This window comes from Anser brachyrhynchus, assembly GCF_964034855.1.
Source record: "Anser brachyrhynchus genome assembly, contig: SCAFFOLD_39, whole genome shotgun sequence".
NCBI lineage: Eukaryota > Metazoa > Chordata > Aves > Anseriformes > Anatidae > Anser > Anser brachyrhynchus.
In genome coordinates, this window is record NW_027663823.1 from 1,400,096 (window position 1) to 1,409,382 (window position 9,287).

A 9,287-nucleotide genomic window follows, 5' to 3' on the forward strand; every position below is an offset into this window, starting at 1 on the left:
CACGTATTAACTAACCCTGTTAACCCGACTCAGGAGCGCCTATAAGAGCGATTAAAATCTGTGAAAGGAACTCGGCAAATTAATAAGGCCCGACTGTTTACCAAAAACATAGCCTTCAGCAAATTAAACAAGTATTGAAGGTGATGCCTGCCCGGTGACTTAGGTTTAACGGCCGCGGTATCCTAACCGTGCAAAGATAGCGCAATCAATTGTCCCATAAATCGAGACTTGTATGAATGGCTAAACGAGGTCTTAACTGTCTCTCACAGATAATCAGTGAAATTGATCTCCCCGTGCAAAAGCAGGGATGTGAACATAAGACGAGAAGACCCTGTGGAACTTAAAAATCAACGACCACCGCGAATCCTCAATCAACCCCACTGGGGCCACTACCATCGCAGAGCCTGGTCGATATTTTTCGGTTGGGGCGACCTTGGAGGAGAACAAATCCTCCAAAAACAAGACCATACCTCTTTACCTAGAGCTACCCCTCAAAGTGCTAACAGTGACCAGACCCAATATAATTGATTAATGGACCAAGCTACCCCAGGGATAACAGCGCAATCCCCCTCAAGAGCCCATATCGACAGGGGGGTTTACGACCTCGATGTTGGATCAGGACATCCTAATGGTGCAGCCGCTATTAAGGGTTCGTTTGTTCAACGATTAACAGTCCTACGTGATCTGAGTTCAGACCGGAGCAATCCAGGTCGGTTTCTATCTATGACACACTCTCCCCAGTACGAAAGGACCGGGAAAGTGGGGCCAATACCACAAGCACGCCCCCCCCCCTCTAAGCAGTGAAACCAACTAAACCGTGAAGAGGGCCTTCCCCCACCACTTTCAATCCTAGAAAAGGACCAGCTAGAGTGGCAGAGCCCGGCAAGTGCAGAAGGCTTAAGCCCTTTCCCCAGAGGTTCAAATCCTCTCCCTAGCTTCACCCATGATTCAAATAACAACACTAAGCTGCCTCGTTATATCCCTCCTATACATCATCCCAATCCTGATTGCCGTAGCCTTCCTAACCCTAGTAGAACGGAAAATCCTAAGCTACATACAATCCCGCAAAGGCCCTAACGTTGTCGGGCCTTTTGGCCTACTTCAACCATTTGCGGACGGACTGAAACTATTTACCAAAGAGCCCATCCGACCCTCTACCTCTTCCCCACTTCTATTCATTCTGATACCAATACTAGCCCTTGTCCTAGCCCTCACCACTTGAGCACCACTACCACTCCCATTTCCCCTAGCAGATCTAAACCTCGGAGTTCTCTTCCTAATAGCCATGTCAAGCCTAGCCGTCTACTCAGTCCTATGATCAGGCTGAGCCTCGAACTCAAAATACGCACTAATCGGAGCCCTACGGGCAGTAGCACAGACCATTTCATACGAAGTGACACTGGCCATAATCCTGCTATCAATAATCATACTAAGCGGAAGCTACACACTCAGCTCCTTTGCCATCGCACAGGAGCCTCTATACTTCATTTTCTCCTCATGACCCCTAGCAATAATATGATACGTATCCACCCTAGCAGAGACAAACCGAGCTCCTTTTGACCTCACAGAGGGTGAATCTGAGCTAGTCTCAGGGTTTAACGTTGAATACGCCGCAGGACCCTTCGCCTTATTCTTCCTAGCTGAATATGCGAACATTATGCTAATAAATACACTTACAGCCATCATATTCCTAAACCCAAGCGCCCTAGGGCCACCCACAGAACTATTCCCCGTCATCCTAGCCACAAAAGTCCTCCTACTATCTTCTGGTTTCTTATGGGTCCGAGCTTCATACCCACGATTCCGATATGACCAACTAATGCACCTACTATGAAAAAACTTCCTACCCCTCACACTAGCTCTGTGCCTCTGACACATCAGCATACCTATCTGCTATGCAGGCCTACCTCCTTACATAAGGAAATGTGCCTGAACTACAAAGGGTCACTATGATAAAGTGAACATAGAGGTATAACAGCCCTCTCATTTCCTGTTGACCTTAGAAAAGTAGGAATTGAACCCACACAAGAGAAATCAAAATTCTCCATACTTCCCTTATATTATTTTCTAGTAGAGTCAGCTAATCAAGCTATCGGGCCCATACCCCGAAAATGATGGTTTAACCCCCTCCTCTACTAATGAACCCTTACGCGACCCCAATCATAACCTTCAGCCTCATCTTGGGCACCACAATCACAATTTCCAGCAACCACTGAGTTCTGGCCTGGACAGGACTGGAGATCAACGCACTAGCCATCATTCCCCTAATTGCCAAATCCCACCACCCACGAGCAGTAGAAGCCGCAACGAAATACTTCCTAACCCAAGCAGCTGCTTCCGCCCTGGTCCTATTCTCTAGCATAACCAATGCCTGAGTCACCGGCCAATGAGACATCACACAAATAAACCACCCAACCTCCTGTCTACTACTGACAGCAGCAATCGCTATTAAACTGGGCCTAGTGCCATTTCACTTCTGATTCCCAGAAGTACTACAAGGATCGCCACTAATAACAGCCCTGCTACTCTCGACCCTCATAAAATTCCCCCCACTAACCCTGCTCCTACTAACATCCAAATCCCTCGACCCAGCTCTACTCACCGCCATGGCCCTAGCCTCAACAGCACTAGGAGGCTGAATAGGACTGAACCAAACACAAACACGCAAAATCCTAGCCTTCTCGTCCATCTCCCACTTAGGCTGAATCGCCATCATCCTAGTTTACAGCCCCAAATTGGCCTTACTTACCTTCTACCTATACACAATCATAACATCAGCCGTATTCCTAGCCCTTAACAAAATCAAAGCCCTTAACCTATCCATGATCACAACCTCATGAACAAAAACCCCAGTGCTAAACGCCACCCTAATACTAGTACTTTTATCCCTAGCAGGCCTCCCCCCATTAACAGGCTTTATACCAAAGTGACTTATCATCCAAGAACTAACTAAACAGGAAATAACACCAGCAGCCATGGCAATTGCCATGCTATCACTGCTCAGCCTCTTCTTCTACCTACGCCTCGCATACCACTCAACAATTACCCTTCCCCCCAACTCCTCTAACCACATAAAACAATGATACACTAGCAAAGCCCCAAGCACACCTACTGCGGTCCTTGCCTCACTATCAATCCTCTTACTTCCCCTGTCCCCAATAATACATGCCATTGTCTAGAAACTTAGGATAACACCCCAAACCGAAGGCCTTCAAAGCCTTAAATAAGAGTTAAACCCTCTTAGTTTCTGCACATTAAGACTTACAGAATATTAACCTGTATCTTCTGAATGCAAGTCAGACGCTTTAATTAAGCTAAAGCCTCCCTAGACAGATGGGCTTCGATCCCACAAAACTCTAGTTAACAGCTAAATGCCTAAACCAATTGGCTTCTGCCTACAAAGACCCTGACGCACCCTAGTGCGCATCGATGAGCTTGCAACTCAACATGAATTTCACTACAGAGCCGATAAGAAGAGGAATTAAACCTCTGTAAAAAGGACTACAGCCTAACGCTTCAACACTCAGCCATCTTACCCGTCACCTTCATCAACCGATGACTATTTTCCACTAACCATAAGGATATTGGCACCCTGTACCTCATCTTCGGGGCATGAGCAGGAATAGTCGGCACCGCACTCAGCCTATTAATCCGCGCAGAACTAGGACAACCAGGAACTCTCCTAGGCGACGACCAAATTTACAATGTAATCGTTACCGCTCACGCCTTTGTAATAAGCTTCTTTATAGTCATACCCATCATGATCGGAGGATTCGGCAACTGATTAGTCCCCCTCATAATCGGTGCCCCCGACATAGCATTCCCGCGAATAAACAACATAAGCTTTTGACTCCTCCCCCCATCATTCCTCCTCCTACTAGCCTCATCCACTGTAGAAGCTGGCGCCGGCACAGGCTGAACTGTCTACCCTCCCCTAGCAGGTAACCTTGCCCACGCCGGAGCTTCAGTAGACCTGGCTATCTTCTCACTCCACTTAGCCGGTATCTCCTCCATCCTTGGGGCCATCAACTTTATCACCACAGCCATCAACATAAAACCCCCCGCACTCTCACAATACCAAACCCCACTATTTGTCTGATCCGTACTAATTACCGCCATCCTACTCCTTCTATCACTCCCCGTACTCGCCGCCGGTATTACAATATTACTAACTGATCGAAACCTAAACACCACATTCTTCGACCCCGCTGGAGGAGGAGACCCAATCCTGTACCAACACCTATTCTGATTCTTCGGACACCCAGAAGTCTATATTCTGATCCTACCGGGGTTCGGAATCATCTCACACGTAGTCACGTACTACTCAGGCAAAAAGGAGCCCTTCGGCTACATGGGAATAGTCTGAGCCATACTATCCATCGGCTTCCTAGGATTCATCGTCTGAGCTCACCACATGTTTACAGTAGGAATAGACGTTGATACCCGAGCCTACTTTACATCAGCCACTATAATCATTGCCATCCCTACCGGAATCAAAGTATTTAGCTGACTAGCCACCCTGCACGGAGGAACAATCAAATGAGACCCCCCCAATACTATGAGCTCTAGGATTTATCTTCCTATTTACCATCGGAGGATTAACAGGAATCGTTCTTGCAAACTCTTCCCTAGACATCGCCCTGCACGACACGTACTACGTAGTTGCCCACTTCCACTACGTCCTATCCATAGGCGCCGTCTTTGCCATTCTAGCAGGATTTACTCACTGATTCCCACTACTCACTGGGTTTACCCTACACCAAACATGAGCAAAAGCCCACTTCGGGGTAATATTTACAGGAGTAAACCTAACGTTCTTCCCCCAGCACTTCCTAGGCCTAGCAGGAATACCCCGACGATACTCGGACTATCCCGACGCCTACACACTATGAAACACCATTTCCTCCATCGGCTCCCTAATCTCAATAGTAGCCGTAATCATACTAATATTCATCATCTGAGAAGCCTTTCCGGCCAAACGAAAAGTCCTACAACCAGAACTAACTACCACAAACGTTGAATGAATCCACGGCTGCCCTCCCCCATACCATACTTTCGAGGAACCGGCCTTCGTCCAAGTACAAGAAAGGAAGGAATCGAACCCTCACATGCTGGTTTCAAGCCAACTGCATTAACCGCTCATGCTTCTTTCTTATGAGACGTTAGTAAACCAATTACATAGCCTTGTCAAGACTAAATCACAGGTAAAAATCCTGTACATCTCATGTGGCCAACCACTCCCAACTAGGATTCCAAGACGCCTCATCACCCATCATAGAAGAACTCGTTGAATTCCACGACCACGCCCTAATCGTTGCCCTAGCTATCTGCAGCCTAGTTCTCTACCTTTTAGCCCACATACTAACAGAAAAACTCTCGTCCAATGCTGTAGACGCCCAAGAAGTAGAGCTGATCTGGACAATCCTACCTGCTATCGTCCTGGTACTCCTCGCCCTCCCATCCCTACAAATCCTCTACATAATGGACAAAATCGATGAACCAGACCTCACCCTAAAAGCCATCGGCCACCAATGATACTGAAGCTACGAATACACAGACTTCAAAGACCTATCATTCGACTCCTACATAGTGCCCACCCCAGACTTACCCAACGGCCACTTCCGACTGCTAGAAGTTGACCACCGCGTAGTTATCCCAATAGAATCCCCCATCCGCGTGATCATTACTGCAGGAGACGTACTCCACTCCTGAGCAGTCCCAACGCTCGGAGTTAAAACAGACGCAATCCCAGGCCGACTAAACCAAACTTCATTCATTACCACCCGGCCTGGGATTTTTTACGGACAATGCTCAGAAATTTGCGGGGCTAATCACAGCTACATACCCATTGTAGTAGAATCAACCCCACTCCCACATTTCGAGGCCTGATCGTCCCTTCTATCATCATCCTAATCATTAAGAAGCTATGCAACAGCACTAGCCTTTTAAGCTAGCCAAAGAGGGACTTCCCCCTCCTTAATGATATGCCACAGCTTAACCCCGCACCATGATTTTCAATCATAATTATAACCTGATTAACCCTAGCACTCCTCATCCAACCAAAACTACTAGCCTTCACCACAACCAACCCCCCATCAAATAAGACCTCCCTCACTACCAAACCCACACCATGATCCTGACCATGAACCTAAGCTTCTTTGGCCAATTTTCCAGCCCCAATCTATTCGGCATCCCCTTAATCCTACTATCCCTACTCTTCCCAGCCCTACTATTCCCGTCCCCAAACAACCGATGAATCAACAACCGCCTTTCTACTATCCAAACATGACTCCTTCACCTAATCACAAAACAACTAATAGTCCCACTCAACAAAAATGGCCACAAATGAGCCATAATATTTACATCCCTAATAATCATACTTCTTACAATCAACCTTCTAGGCCTCCTTCCATATACATTCACCCCAACCACCCAACTATCTATGAACATAGCCCTAGCCTTCCCACTATGGCTCGCCACACTACTAACAGGCCTACGAAACCAACCATCAGCCTCTTTAGCCCACCTATTACCCGAAGGTACCCCTACACCCCTAATCCCCGCACTAATCCTGATCGAAACAACCAGCCTACTAATCCGCCCCCTAGCCCTCGGAGTCCGCCTTACAGCCAACCTTACAGCAGGACACTTACTCATCCAACTCATCTCTACAGCCTCCATTGCATTAATACCCACCCTTCCTGCAGTATCCATCCTAACAATAATCATCCTACTACTCCTAACCATCCTAGAAGTAGCAGTAGCCATAATCCAGGCCTACGTCTTCGTGCTCCTTCTAAGCCTATACTTACAAGAAAACATCTAATGGCACACCAAGCACACTCATACCACATAGTTGACCCAAGCCCTTGACCAATCTTCGGGGCAGCTGCCGCCCTACTCACAACCTCAGGATTAATCATGTGATTCCACTACAACTCATCCATACTACTAACCCTAGGCCTCATCTCAATACTCCTAGTAATACTCCAATGATGACGAGACATTGTACGAGAAAGCACCTTCCAAGGCCATCACACTCCCACAGTCCAAAAAGGCCTACGATACGGCATAATCCTTTTCATCACATCCGAAGCATTCTTCTTCTTAGGGTTCTTCTGAGCGTTCTTCCACTCGAGCCTGGCCCCAACCCCAGAACTAGGAGGCCAACGACCCCCAACAGGAATTAAACCACTCAACCCGATAGAAGTCCCCCTACTAAACACAGCCATCCTACTAGCCTCAGGCGTTACCGTAACGTGAGCCCATCACAGCATCACAGAAGGAAACCGAAAACACGCCATCCACGCCCTAACCCTAACGATCCTCCTGGGATTCTACTTCACAGCCCTACAAGCAATAGAATACCACGAAGCCCCATTCTCAATCGCCGATAGCGTCTACGGATCTACCTTCTTCGTTGCCACTGGATTCCACGGACTCCACGTAATCATCGGATCCTCCTTCCTGACCGTCTGCCTCTTCCGACTGATCAAGTTCCACTTTACATCAGACCACCACTTCGGATTCGAGGCAGCAGCCTGATACTGACACTTCGTAGACGTCATCTGACTATTCCTCTACATAACCATCTACTGATGAGGATCTTGCTCTTCTAGTATATTAATTACAATTGACTTCCAATCTCTAGAATCTGGTATAAACCCAGAGGAGAGCAATGAACGCACTCATGTTCATATTCGCCCTATCATCAATCCTAAGCGCCGCCCTAACCGCATTAAACTTCTGACTCGCCCAAATAAACCCCGACTCAGAGAAACTCTCACCGTACGAATGTGGATTCGACCCACTTGGATCTGCTCGATTACCATTCTCAGTCCGATTCTTCCTCAGTAGCCATCCTGTTCGTCCTATTCGACCTAGAAATCGCCCTCCTACTCCCCCTGCCATGAGCCGTCCAACTCCAATCCCCCCTAATGACCCTCACCTGAACTGTAGTGATCCTCCTTCTCCTAACACTCGGACTGGCCTATGAGTGAATTCAAGGGGGCCTAGAATGAGCAGAATAACAGAAAGTTAGTCTAACCAAAAAGATAGCTGGTTTCGACCCAGCAGATTACAGCCAACCCTGTAACTTTCTTATGTCGCCCCTACATTTAAGCTTCTACTCAGCCTTCATTTTCAGCGGACTAGGACTAGCCTTCCACCGAACCCACCTAGTATCCGCCCTACTATGCCTTGAAAGCATAATATTATCGATATTCGTAGGCCTATCAATATGATCCATCGAAAACCAAGTCTCCTCATTCACCATGGTACCAATTCTCATGCTAACCTTCTCAGCGTGTGAGGCGGGCACAGGCCTGGCCATCCTAGTAGCCTCCACCCGCACACATGGCTCCGACCATCTACACAACCTAAACCTCCTGCAATGCTAAAAATCATCCTACCCACAATCATACTTCTTCCAACAGCCCTGCTGTCTCCACCAAAATTTCTATGGACTAACACCACCTTATACAGCCTCCTAATCGCTGCCCTAAGCCTACAGTGATTAATCCCAACCTACTACCCCTACAAATTTTTATCCAACTGAACAGGAATTGACCAAATCTCATCCCCCCTCCTAGTACTATCCTGCTGACTACTCCCACTCATAATCATAGCAAGCCAAAACCACCTGCAACAAGAACCCCTACAACGCAAACGAATCTTTATCTCAACCTTAGTCGCAGTCCAGCCATTCATCCTACTAGCCTTTTCCACCACAGAACTAGCACTATTTTACATCTCATTTGAAGCAACCCTCATTCCCACCCTAATCTTAATCACCCGATGGGGGAACCAACCAGAACGCCTAAGCGCTGGCATCTACCTGCTATTCTACACGCCAGTAAGCTCTCTACCCCTGCTAATCACAATCATACACCTATACGTGAAAATTGGCAACCTGCACCTGCCAACCCTACAACTAACCCACCCAACCCTATCCACCTCATGGACAGGAATACTATCAGGTCTAGCACTGCTCATAGCATTCATAGTAAAAGCCCCACTATACGGCCTACACCTCTGACTGCCAAAAGCCCACGTAGAAGCACCCATCGCAGGCTCAATACTCCTCGCCGCCCTACTACTAAAGCTAGGAGGATACGGAATTATACGAGTCACTCTATTTATGGGCCCACTGTCCAACCTCCTGCACTACCCCTTCCTAACCCTGGCCCTATGAGGCGCCCTAATGACTAGCTCAATCTGCCTACGACAGACAGACCTAAAATCACTAATCGCTTATTCATCCGTTAGCCACATAGGCCTAGTTATCG